We start from the raw sequence: 13,186 nt of genomic DNA, 5'->3' as shown, positions 1-13,186 counted from the left end.
TGTTTCATTGTTTCTTAGTGTATAACATTATAGATATGTCCGACAGTTAAAACCTGACCTTGCTTGTCCACGGGATCCTCCTAACATTTTGCCTTGATGTGTTTATCCAGGACACTTAATTTCATTAGCCGAGATTGCCCTAAGCAGATAATGTATATAGTGATGCACAAAGAAATTATTTTTTTTTATAATAATCAGGTCAGTAGTCAAAGAGTATACAAGGCACATAATTTAGTGAAATTTAGTGAAAGAAGAAAGGTAATAGGTTAATGCCTTGGCAAATCAGATGAAGTATAATCTCCATTTAAGGTGTTTTTGGTTTGCTTGCTTAGTTCTGACATAAATAACTGAATTATGTATTAAGTGACCTGTATAATATAAAATGTTACTTTTCAGGGTGTCCTTGCAGATTTAAGAACCAAACTACTGTTGTATCACTGGCATTGAGAAGACGATGAACTTGGGTTTAGTTAGCAATGGGAAGCAATGCTTCATTGGAACCGTTTGGGAACGGCACCAGCCCAATGAAGATGGGGAAGAAGTAGGCATGGAAGCCGGGCTCTAATGCAGATACAGTCCTAGAGAATAGATAGATAACGCCACAGAGTAACAGCATTGCAGTTTAACAGTGTTTCGCCACAGAGTAACAGCGTTGCAGTTTAACAGTGTTTATAGTTGCCACTTCTTCACCAGAACACAAAAGTCCTCAGGAAGACATGAGGCACTTACTGGTCTCCAGGGTATGAGTGGATGCCTGAATCCACAGATGCTCAAGTGCCTTCTATTAATTGATGAAGTGTGTGTATCCACCCACATCTTCCCTTGTGTTAGAGATCATCTGTAGATTAGCTGATACACTGTTGATACTTAGCAACAAGACAAATAAGACAGTTTTGACCCCTGAAGCCTTGGGTCTTCCGGTGTGGAGGACCACTGACTACTAGCAGAACTAGAATTTTGCAGAAAGGAAGAATACTGTGTAGCTACAATGGATACCCTTTATTGGTCCTTCACTTACGCTTATCAAACAGTTCACCTAAACTGTTAGAAGGTTGGGACTGTCTCTATTTTAAATGGCAAGAAACTCAGATGTTACACAATCTGCCCAAGATCATACTGTCAGCGGGTAAAGGAGATGATGGTGTCTGAAAGCAGTCTGTTAACCTAAAGAATTTTAGGCTGTCTTTGTTACCATTTTTTTTTGTTTGTTTGTTTGTTTTTCTTTCTGCCAAAAGAAGGCTGACTCTCAGGACACTTTTTATCTAGAACTGTAGCATCAAGTCTACAAAAGGATCAGTTTACTTAGCACTTACAGCCTTTCATGGGATTATAGAAAAATGTACCTGACAACAGAGTGGCACTCTTCCTGTCTTATATTAGTGTTGCACACCTAAGATAGATGAACAAAGTGGTACCCTGTTAACAGTCTACATTACTGGTCCCTCTGTGTCCAGTGCCATATGCACAATGTCACAGATTGAGGAGCAGCATCAGAACTTCACTGCCTAAGGCTCTCCTGGGCTGCTCTCCTGCTCACCTTGTAGCTGGGTCCTATGGTAAGCCTTGCTCAGCTCTGTGCTACACAAATTGCTGGACTGTTCCAAAAGCAGGTGTTTTACTGACTGAGCTAGCCCCCAACCCTGAAGAGAATTTTACTTTTCTCTGTACCAGTCATTTGCAAAGTGTCCCTTGGAACCAGTTGCTCCTGGGGGCATCTTGAAATGCAGATTCTTTGGCCATTTCATTTTGCATCCCCACCGGCAGGGACTGAGTCCTGGAGCCCCACATCCTCCCCAGCATTAACTGGTGTCTTTTTCCGGCTGTGCTAACGGATGCAGTGGTATCTCATTCAGCTCACAGCTTAGTGATATTCTGTAAGGTTTTCTAAGGAGTTTCCTTCTTTGCTAGCTTCTTTGGTGTTAGGTATCCTACCAAAGAGTTTTTGCCTGCTTGGAAGTTAGCTAATTGATTTTCACAAGTTAACAGTGTGTTTGGATACCAATCCTTTATTAGATGTATGTTTGGCAAAATTATCCCCCATTCTTTGGCTTGTCACACTGAATGTTCTTTTCAGAACAGTTTTCATTTTTAAGTAAAGTCCATCTTGACACTTTCCCTTTGTAAAAATCTATTGCAAATCTGTTCGTGTAGATTTTTTAACCCCTTTGTTATCTAGTACACCCCCAAGTTTGACATTTTACAAATATAAATGAGCCACCCTTGTTGCTTTTTGGAGATGTCTTGACTCTTCTTGGTTTCTTCTCTTATCATTCTGTTTTGTCTTGATGCTTTGGTACCATTTTCCTCTCAATACTGGAGCTTTGGGGAAGATTTGAAACCATGGTAGTGCTAGTCTTCGGCTTGTCTGCAGCGTTGTTTTTTTTTTTTTTTTTTTTTTTTTTTTTTTTTTGTTTTGTTTTGTTTTGTTTTTCCAGGCTGCATAAACTTTCGAATCTCTTAGTCTCCATCCACAATATAACCTGCTGAGGAATTTGATTGGCTGCATCGACTCTAAGTCAGTTTGGAATGAGCTTGCATCCTATAAAAAGTGTCGCTCTTACCATCCGTGAAGATGGGACCTGTTTCCTTTTCAGTTTTCATCAGCTCTTTTAGTCTTTTGCCCAGATAGATCTTATGTGAGATAATATGTTAGAAGATTTAATTCCCATCCTTTAAAAATTGAGACAGGGTCTTGTTATGTAGCCCAGGATAGCCCCAAATTCAGCCTTCTGCTTTAGCCTCTTGAGTACCTTGATAGGTATACACCACCCATTTTTACTTTGTTTTAATGAAAAAGCGAAGTAGTTTGTTTTGTTAATTTCAGGTTACACTGATGCATTACTTAAGCAGCTGGCTTTATTGCCATGTGTTAACCGCTTGTCCTGCAGTCTTCCTGTAATGACTTACAGAGCTGAGATTCCCCACCCCCTTGTCAGGCATTTTCAACATGTGGGGTAGTATCTGGGGACAAATTATGATTTCTTCCTCTTGAATTTACCTTTCATTCCCTTTGCTTATTGCACTAGCTAGGATTTACCCATCTGGGGTTGGATAAGAGAGATGAGAGACATATCCTTGTCTTACATCAGTAATAGGAAAGGCATCTCGAGGTTAGCTGGAGGCATTCTTCATGAGATGGAAGTTCCTCACCATTCTAGTTTCACTTGGTGCTTTGAATTGATGTTGAGTCTTGACAAATGCATAACAATCATTTATCGAAGGGGCTGGAGAGATGACTCAGTGGTTGTGAGCACCTCAGAGGACTCTGTGTTTTAGTTAATTGTGTCATTTGATCTATTTCCTCTGAGTTGTCACGGGGATGGCTTAACAGCGCTTTCTGCCCTCTTTTTGTCTGTGGGGTCTCGTGGTCTCTCAGCTGTGATATTAGTGTGTTGTCATCTTTTACTGGTTATTATCGACAGTAGTCAGTACATTGATCAAAGAGCTAGATTTTGATTTTGTTGATTTTCTTGGTTTTTGGGTTACCTGCCTTTTTGCTTTAACTCTACCTTGCTTTTCCATATCTAGTTTTTGTAAGCTGGAAGTTTAGATTATGAGTCTTCTTCTTTTTCTTTTTTTTTTTTTTTTTTTTTTTTTTTTTTTTTTGACATGAACATTCAGCACCATAAGCTTCCCTCTGGGTATGATTTTTGTGCACTGATCACCAGATCTTGAAGAATTATGTTTTCATTTCCTAGTTTGGAATATCTGTTTGCTTTTTAAGGATTTATTTATCATGTATAGTGTTCTGCCTGCATGTAGGCCCTCATGCCATAAGAGGGCACCAGATCTCATTATAGATGGTTGTTGTTAGGAATTGAACTCAGGACCTCTGCAGGGACAGCCAGTGCTCTTAACCTCTGAGCCGCCTCTCCAACCCAGTTTGAAATATTTTTGAAAAGTTTTGTTTATACTGGTGTGTGTTCAGAGGATGACTTTTTGGAGTTGGTTTTCTCTGCCCACCTTGGTGTTGGTTCTGGGGACCAAGCAGATCACCAGGTTTGTCCAGTCGGAGACTTGGCACGCAGAGTCATCCTGCCAGCACAGAACACTTCTTTCACATTTAAAACCACCCATGTGGATTTAAAAGTATGTTGATTTGCCAAGGATTTGAGGGGCTTCAGCTGACTGGAAGTAATTGAGAAGTGTTTCTCAGTTCTGGTTTAGTTTCACTGTCTGGAAACATTTGAATTCTTTTGCATTTGTTGCATTTTTTATTGCTCAGGATGTATTGTGTCTGGGTGAGCATGTCGTGTGAGCTTCAGAAGAACGTGAATTCTTACTCTGTTGGGTGTGGTAGCCTGTAACTCATTTAGTTTGTTGGCAATGCTGTTAGGTTGTGCCTTTACTCTCTCCTGATAAGTCTATTCGTAATTTATAAGTCTTTAACTGTAGTAGAGGATTTGCTTGTTTTAATATTTCTATCAGCTTTTCCTCAGATATTCTCATATTTTTAGTTAGGCACATATATACTACAGATGTTTGCATCTTAGAATGTGACCTTTTTAACTATTAATACTTATGAATATCTTTGCTATTTTTTCTGTTCTCAAACCTACCTTGTCTGGTGTGAATACAATTACTTCCACATTTTTAGATCTTCTCTTTCAAAAAAGATGTTTGATAATGTGTATTTGAGAGTCTGTGTGGTTTGGGTGTGTGAATGCAGGTGCCTGTGGAGGGCATTGTGTGCCCCGGAGTTGGATCCCCAGGGCAGGTGTGAAACACCTGACCTGGGTGCCAGGAATCAAACTAGGGTTTTCTGGACAAGCAGTAAGTTTTAAACCACCGAGCCAACTCTAGCCCTTCAAGTTTCTTTTGTGTGAGAATGGCTGCAGTGGTTTTCCCTTCCCTAGAAGCCTGTATTTTGTGTGTTCTTCAACACTAGAACCTGGATGTGTTCCTGCCATTAATGGTCATTTAGGTGTAAGGACAGGAGTTTGTCCTGTCCTAGTCCTCGGTAGCTACTCATTCCCTGGCCTCTGCACCAGCTCTGAAGTTAGGCAGCTGTTGCCGATTCTGCATCAGCATTTCCTTTTGTTGAGCTGGCAACCTGGAGTCAGCATCCTGGTTGAACTTGACTGTATTGGAGTCCCAGCATGTAAGAGAGTTGCCCCCCCCCCAGGAGCTCTGCAAGCCACCACTGTCCCTTGGATTTATTTACTCTTTCCTGAGCACCCACCCTTTATCCCACATGCCTTTCCAAGCCCTAAATAGGTGGGCTTGCCTTCTGCTCCATAGTCTTTCCAGAGCTTTGTATCCCTGTTGCTGGAGCTCGGCTCTGACTCTTGAATGTTGTTATGGAATTTTTTTTTGGTTTTGATGGTTTCTCTCTCTTCTGTTATCTGGTTGTTCTCTCTGATAGGTCCTTGGTATGAGTATCTTTTTTAAAACTGTATTTAAAAAATTTTTAACACCCTTCATGGTGTGTGTGTGTGTGTGTGTGTGTGTGTGTGTGTGTGTGTGTACACATGAATGGAGGGTCCCATGGAGGCTTGAAGGGGTCCTGGAGCTGGAGTTCCAGGTACCAGCCATCTTCTGTGGGTGCTATGTATTGCTCTGCTAAAGCAATATGTACTCCTCGACACGGAGCCATCTCCAGCCCCACCATAGGGTCTTAGTTATGCTTTCATTCATCAGTTTTTAGCAAGGAAGGCTTACTTAGTGTAAGAGACTTAAAAAATGAGTGAAAACTGCCCAGTGCTAACTCTTGACAGTGCCCTTTGGAGAAGACTTTCCATATTGAATTGTTGAGTCTGGCTGGCTGGTTTCATCTGTGATTGGGACCCCATGGGGGTGCCGAGTTGCTCACCTCATAGTGGAATTGCAGCAGTATCATCTTAAGAAAAGGACATCGACATGACCTTCTTTCTGTACACCAACATCTCCAGTCTCTCCCCTGCAGACACCCAGAACTATCTGTTTGTATTGCTACAGTTTTTCAGATTTTGTTTCCTCTTGAGTGTTCCATTCTGCCTGTTGCTTCCTGCACCACTGTGACTGCTGTTGTCAAGGTTATCGAGGTTCTGTGGCCCCTACCCTACCCCACCCCACGTCAAACCCAGGAGAAAATGACCCCCTGCCCTCTGTTTAACCTTGTAGTGGCATAGCCTCATGCTGAACTCTTCCACTTTCTGAAGTGTACTTTCTTGGCTTCCATAACTTGGTTTTCTCTCTAACTCTTAGCAGTGTCTTTCTTGTTACCAGTTATCCCACCCAGCCCGGAATGGACCTCAGAGCTCATACTGTGTATTTCTTTGTTCTCTCTGTACTTAAAATGGTCTTACCCAATCCAGTGGTTTCCTTTTGCCACCCATCCGCCAGTTTTGAATCTCCTGCCCTTCTCAAACCTTAACTCAGGAAAAGATAACATAAACAAAGGGAGAAAGAAAGGGAACATCTACCTAACCCTTGGCTTTTTCTGGAAGTCTGCCTCATCTCAGAATAGCTGCTAAGCCCCCTTCTCCGCTGTTGTTCTGCTACTGGCTTGAATGAGGTGGTATGTTCGTTACAGTTGGTGAAGCAGCCTTGTGCGCGGACTGTGATACACAAGTTTGTTTTGTAACAAAGTTGAAAATACCTGGTCTTCTCAGTCACCCCACTGTGCCTCTGGCTCCTACTGGTCTTATTTTACCTGGCTTGGTGTCATAGAGGGCCAGACTGGCTTTTTTCTTTACCTCCAGGCAGCTGACTGGTTTTTGTTTGTGGCAGATCAGCCCCCTTTCTACACCATGATTTGTTTTATGTATTGAATGGCATCTTGGTGGTTCCCAGTTTGGGGCTGATAAGAGGAAAAACCTACATGAATATTCATGCTCTGCTGGCTTTATGTGTGGGGAAGTACCCATTCTTAGCTCTGGCTCTATGGCACACGCTACTGCTGTCTTGTAAAGTGACCATTTCATTTTGCATCCTTGCCAGTTGTGGCCTCCAGAGCCGTCACTTGACATCATCACCATCATCTGGCGGTGCCAGGGCTCGATTCTGTCTGCTCACACTGTCCTGTAGTGGCCTTTCATTGTTTTAGTCTGCAGCTCCCTAGTCCATATTGGAATCTCTGTCAAAGTCTTGTCTCCCTCTCTTTGCTACTCATTTAAAAAGTTGTTTTCTTAGCGACTTGGAAGAGTCCTGTCTCAGTGCTGATTCTTTAGCAGATACTTCCTCCATTCAACCAACAGTGCCTGGTAGAAGAGAGTTGTTTAATTTTAATGAGCTTTGCCTCATCATTTTTTTTTCTTTAACGCACCATGAGTTTGTTAGTTTTTATTAAAAAAAAAAAAAAAAAAAAAAAAAAAAAAAGCAACAAAACTAGTTTCCAGATTCAAGGGTCCTAGTGTTGCCATCAGCAAGGTTTAACAGTTGAGTTTCACGTTGACGTCTGTGATCTGCTTTGTACTGACTGTGAAAAGTGAGGTCAGGAACCAGGTTTCTCCTCACAGTTCCTAGTTTTCTGCTGTGTCCCATCCTGGTATTCCAGCACCAGTTAAAGGCAGTTTTGTCCTCTGGTAATTGGTCCGAGACCACGGAGCTTAATGAGACCTCTTCATACCCGTTCTCTGAATGTCTTCTTCTATCGACCTTATGGAATGGACATCAGCCTGTCTCAGCTATCATATAGTCTTAACTAGTGCCTGCCTCCTGCATAAATCCGTGTTTTGTTCTCTCTCCCTCTTCCTCTCCCCCCACCTCACCCACACTCCCTTCTTCCCCTCCTTTCTCTCTCTCCTTTCCTTTCTGTACAAGCAGTAACAAGCTCCATGATTTGTCCTCCCAGCTGCCTTTAGACTAAAGACCAAATATCTTACTCCCTGCTGTCATGGGGGATTTCTGATGGCTGAGACAGCCCTACTTCCCCCTTTAGAACAAAGCTGAAATTCTTTACTTTAAAAATACCTTTATCTTGTCATCACTGAGTATCCGGTTCCTCTTAACCCTTATTCTTTGTGGATTGACTCCCCCTTGGCGATACTTCTCACTTTAAAAGTACATATTATTTCATTCTGTGTATTGCCTGACTTCCTGAGGCCCAGGGTATTGTCAGTCTTATCTTTGCCTTTCATTTACTAATACACATAGTTTGCAGATTATACATACATATACATTTGTGTATTTGTGTATATTCCTGCCTGTCCGTATGTGCACCGAGTATATGTAGTTACTAGTTGAGTCCAGAAGTGGCCTTCAGATTCCCTGGACCTGGAGTTAGAGGCGGTTGTGAGCTGTCCCATGTGGGTGCTGGGAACTGAACTTGGGTTCTCTGTCCCTAAGTACCTTTTCTCTAGTTAGTGGTGCGTGCACACACGCAGATGTCACATCTGTGTACATACACTTATGTGTATGTATACATCTATGTATACACACATGTATTTAATACGATGTGTAACATGCATCTGTATGTGTTTAATGTGGGTGTTTTCTTTTTTGAGACCTCACTCCTTAAGAAAGTGACTGTCATTCTTTTCCCTTTTCTATTTTCCTTGTTCTCTAAAACTGAAAATGTAGACTTGTTGCTTACAGGAAGGAAAGTATCCAAACTAGGTTCATGGGTTTGGCTGTATAGTGTGTGAGCCCTAAGACGCACTGCTAAGACATTTTTGATTTCTATTTACATTGCTGTGCCCTAGCCGTAGGGGTGAGAGAGGCCTTAAGATTGTACCTACAGAAGAGGGGCTAAGAGTAGAGAATCACGCTGTCACAGCTGTAGAGTGCTCCTCCTTTTGTTTGTTTGTTTGTTTGTTTGTTTTGTTTTTTTTGAGACAGGGTTTCTCTGTATTGCTTGGGATCCTGTCCTAGAACTAGCTCTGTAGACCAGGCTGGTCTTGAACTCACAGAGATCCACCTGCCTCTGTTTCCCAAGTGCTGGGATTAAAGGAGTATACCACCTACACCCAGCAGCTGTAGAGTTCTTAAAGAAACTTGATACTCTGTGGGGCCTTCAGGATGACCTCTTTTGCTAGGAAACTGTGATAAATCCTCTTGGTAGTGTTGCATTTAGTCTTTGGAATAAATGTCACTTCAACCTTTTGCAATCACTTAAAATACTCATTAGGAGTGAGTCCCAGTTTTGAAGTCATCCACATTGTAGTTCTTTTGTTTTCTTGCTTGTCTTACTGTGGAGCAGATTTGTGACAATTGTGAGTTTACTATGCTAGCTCCCCCCACACACACACACACAACTGACTAATGCCCAAATACATTTCCAGAGCATAAGCTATTCTAAGGAATAACATTGCCTGCAAGGTGCCCTAGCGGGGCACAGCATAAGTTGACGTCTAGTACTTTTCCCATGTTCAGGCATGGACAAGTTTATTTCAGGAAAAAAAAAAAATCTATAAAAGTAGGACCCTGATCCTCTCCAGGTTGTTTGAAAACTTAAGTATTTTTTTTTCTTGCTAAAGTTAGAGAGAGGTGCATTTATTTTTACACAGGAAACTTTCTGTGCAAAATAGCTTATTACATGTTTCCTAAAATTTCTAATCAAAAGGCAGTAACTTTTCCCTACGTACTTGTTATGGAAGTGTGTATGTCCCCAAATTTGACAGCTACCAACTTAGCATTCCATCAGTGTTTCTCTGTTGCCTGGCATTTTCCTCCCCCTGTGGAAAATGTGACTGTGATAATAATGGACTTGTTTTTCATCAGGTTTTTCTTTGATTTTTTTTTTTTTTCCTTCCTATTTTGCTTTTTCAAGACAGAGTTTCTCTGTGTAGCCTTGGCTGTCCTAGAGCTTGCTCTGTAGATCAGGCTGGCCTGGAACTCTGAAATCCCTGCCTACCTCTGCCTCCTAAATGCTGGGATTGAAGGCATGGGACACCATACCAGGCCTTTCATCAATATTGCTTTGTTTTCATGACAGGATTTCTCTGTGTAGCAGCTCCTGCTGTCCTAGAACTTGATTTGCAGACCAGCCTGCCCTCTAAGTTACAGAGATCTGCCTCCCGAGTGCTGGGATTAAAGGCATGTGTACCACCACATCTGGCCCTTCATCAGTATTTTAATAACAATCCAATGGTGATTGGGGTTTTAAACATAAACACTGCTTGGTTCCCTATTCTCATATGAACTACTAATGACTCTGTTTCAAGGAGGAAGCATTTCATGCACATCTTCTAATTAGTATATCCTCTGAGCTCCAGATCACCTCCATCCCTCCTAGGTGGAAACGACGGTTAGCATACTGGTTCTGTGTCTAGATTGTGTGTTTCACCCGCTCCACTGGAAAGGTCAGGTTACTTCAAAGTTTATGCACATTGAATTGTGAAACTTGTGAACGCTACTAAAAGTGAACAGGTTTATATACATTTATCAATCTTCCAGTGAAAAATTAGGTGCTATTTTGGTATACCTCAGGCATCACCTTCGTGGTTTTAATTAATAGAGAATCAGATTTGTTCCCTAGATTCATTTCCATTTTCTCTGTGACTCATGAGTTTACTTTTTTTCCCCCAACCATTCAGTGTGTGTGTGTGTGTGTGTGTGAGTTGTAAGGGACTTTCTTGTCACTCTGATACCTCAGTGCAAAACACAGAATAATAGATTTTTCTAGACACTAATCTATGTATCAGATGCTTCAATTAAAAAAGAAATGAGTAAATACAAGATGAGTTTGATATAGCACTTTTTGTAGTGTTAAAACTGTCAGTTCACTAACGAACAGTCCGAGGAGGGGAGCTTTGTGATTCACTGCCCTCCAAGTGTGAGATCGCCCAGCATGTACTTCAGCTTCCCAAGGTTCATGTTGAGTGGATTTCTCTGCTCTGACTTCAGTTTGCCCTTGCTCCCAATTTGAAAATGTTAAGTTTCCATCATTGTAAGAACGAAAATCCTAGCCTATCCAGAGAATGCAGTGGGTGAAGCAAGCCCCTGTGACCCAGCCTCCTAACCTGAATTCACACCTATAGTGGAGGGAAGGACAGACCCAGTCCCTGAAATGTGTCCTGACCTTCTCATGCTTACACTTTCGTATAAAGGTCTAAAACATTCTTCTCTTTAAACAAAGAAAAGCCTAATCTGAACGTGTTTATAAAATGATTTAAAATACTAATTTTAACTTTGAATAGTCAAGTGGGTTTTTAAATACAAATCACTAAATATGCATATGTTTTAAAGCATCTCTCCTTAAAGATCCTTTTCCATAAGGTGTTAGAGGAGAAGTTACTCATGAGCTATTGAAACATTTTCTTTATGAAGAGGTTAGATTCAGCATGCTGTTAAGATTTGTGTGTTGTAAGAGAAAAACCCATAGTCTTTTATTTATTATTTTTATATGCATTGGCAGTTTGCCTGCACGTGTGACTGAACGAGTGTGTCAGGATCCCCTAGAACTGGAGTTGCAGACAGGTGTGCGCTTCCATGAGGGTTCTGGGAATTGAACCTGGGCCTTCTGGAAGAGCAGCCAGTGCTCTTAACTGCTGAGCCATCTCTCCAGCCCCTAGCTACTTTTACATCACACAGACTTTTCAGGTTATTTCCACTAAGTGGCTAGTGAGCTATAGGAGAGAGAGGAATTTTCAACTCCACCCTCTCACTCAAAATGTCCTCAAGATTCTCGTTTAAAGTCTTCCAGGTGTGTGTGCAAACACATCTGTGTATATTAGCCACATTGATGGGACCAGGACACATGTCTCGTTTTGGCTTCTCTGCTCGATGATTTACTTTTCAGGAGCTGTCCCCATAAGGTTTCAGGCAAATATTTCTTGGTTAAGTAGAAGTTACATATACACATTGTATATATAAAAGGAGGAATTTGTTACTGAGTTTTTATCTTCTCCAGTAAAAGTTGCCTTTTATCCATCACCTACATACTATGTTTATTTTATTTTTGAAACAATGTAGCAAATGCCAAAGGCCAAGCTATGGAAGAAATTGGTTTTAATTCTCCACTTGGGTCTCTTTCCTAACAGGCAGCATGTCTGCAGCCTGCCTTAGCCCTTTCTCCCCCCAACCCCTGGGGCATGGGGACTGATTATAGGCTGCCAGGCCACATCCAGATTCTTGTATCTTATTTATAGCCTACCTTCTGTATCTCACAGTTGCCAGTACTTCCTGAAATACTTTATCAATGTTAACTGGTAGGCAATTGCATCTTAGTTTCCATAGAATGTTTTGTAAAAATAAACAGCAAGGTTTTCTGCAGTGTTAGTTACATTTAGCAGTATTTGAAAATGTTAAACTAACTGCATTGAGTATTGTGTGGCTTTAGACAAGTGTGTCTGTATAGTTGGATGTTTAACTTTTAGATCTAGTTGATTGTGATGCTCCTAGTGTCTGAAGAATGGGCTTAGGACTGAGTATCATTTCATTAGCCAGAAGATGTGTGTTTCCTAGAGAAATCTTGATGGTTTGACTTTGTTGCTGCTTTCATTATCTGCTGAGGTTAACAGGGAACTAGGGCTTGACGTGTTCCTCTTCCATTTCCAGCTCTGGTGTTAGTGATCCTGACCCTGTGTTGCCACAACATGTCAGTCAGGTGCCCACAACTGTGAGATGGGAAAGATTTATATTTATGTATCACAGGTTAGCAAAAAAAGCTACTGGAGATCCTACACCTTGGTGAGGCCACTGCGGAGCCAGCTTGGACAGGGCATGTGCTGTATTGATGTTAGGAGACCTGACAAAGGATGGACCAAGACTGTGGGGCCATTTGTGCCGGTTTGCCTATTAGTAGCGCAGGGTCGTTAATTTTTCCTTATTTCTTTTCTCCTTTTTTATTCTGATTTATTTTTCTGGGAAAAATAGAGCTTACCAAATAGAGACACGGCAACCATGAGCTTGTCAGTGTCTCTCTCCAGCCTCACTAGCTAAACCGAGGCAGACACACTTTACATGTCAACCTCAGGGGCTCCTTGTCAGCTGTCTTTGAACATCCCTGTGGTTACCTGAACTTGAACTGTGAATGATTTGGTGACTGTAGGAAGACGTCCATGTTCCTGTTTTATGTCGGGAGAGCAGAAAGTTGGGTCATTTGCAATGCTGAAATAGAAAGTATCTGTCAGCTTCTCCTCACCTGCAGCCACAGGTTGTAGTGCTTTCTTTCCTCACCCAGTACATCGCTCTGTTTTAGATAATGGGGCTGTTGTAGATAACTGGGTAACTGTGTAATGTAAACATTCAGGGTTTTCTCTCATACAGTCCTTTGAGATCAAAATGATTTGCACATCAAGATAAATTCCAGCCTTATTTACCA

The sequence above is a fragment of the Phodopus roborovskii genome, unplaced genomic scaffold (genome assembly GCF_943737965.1).
Source record: "Phodopus roborovskii unplaced genomic scaffold, PHOROB, whole genome shotgun sequence".
Taxonomy (NCBI): domain Eukaryota; kingdom Metazoa; phylum Chordata; class Mammalia; order Rodentia; family Cricetidae; genus Phodopus; species Phodopus roborovskii.
Note: the sequence above shows the minus strand (reverse complement) of the source record.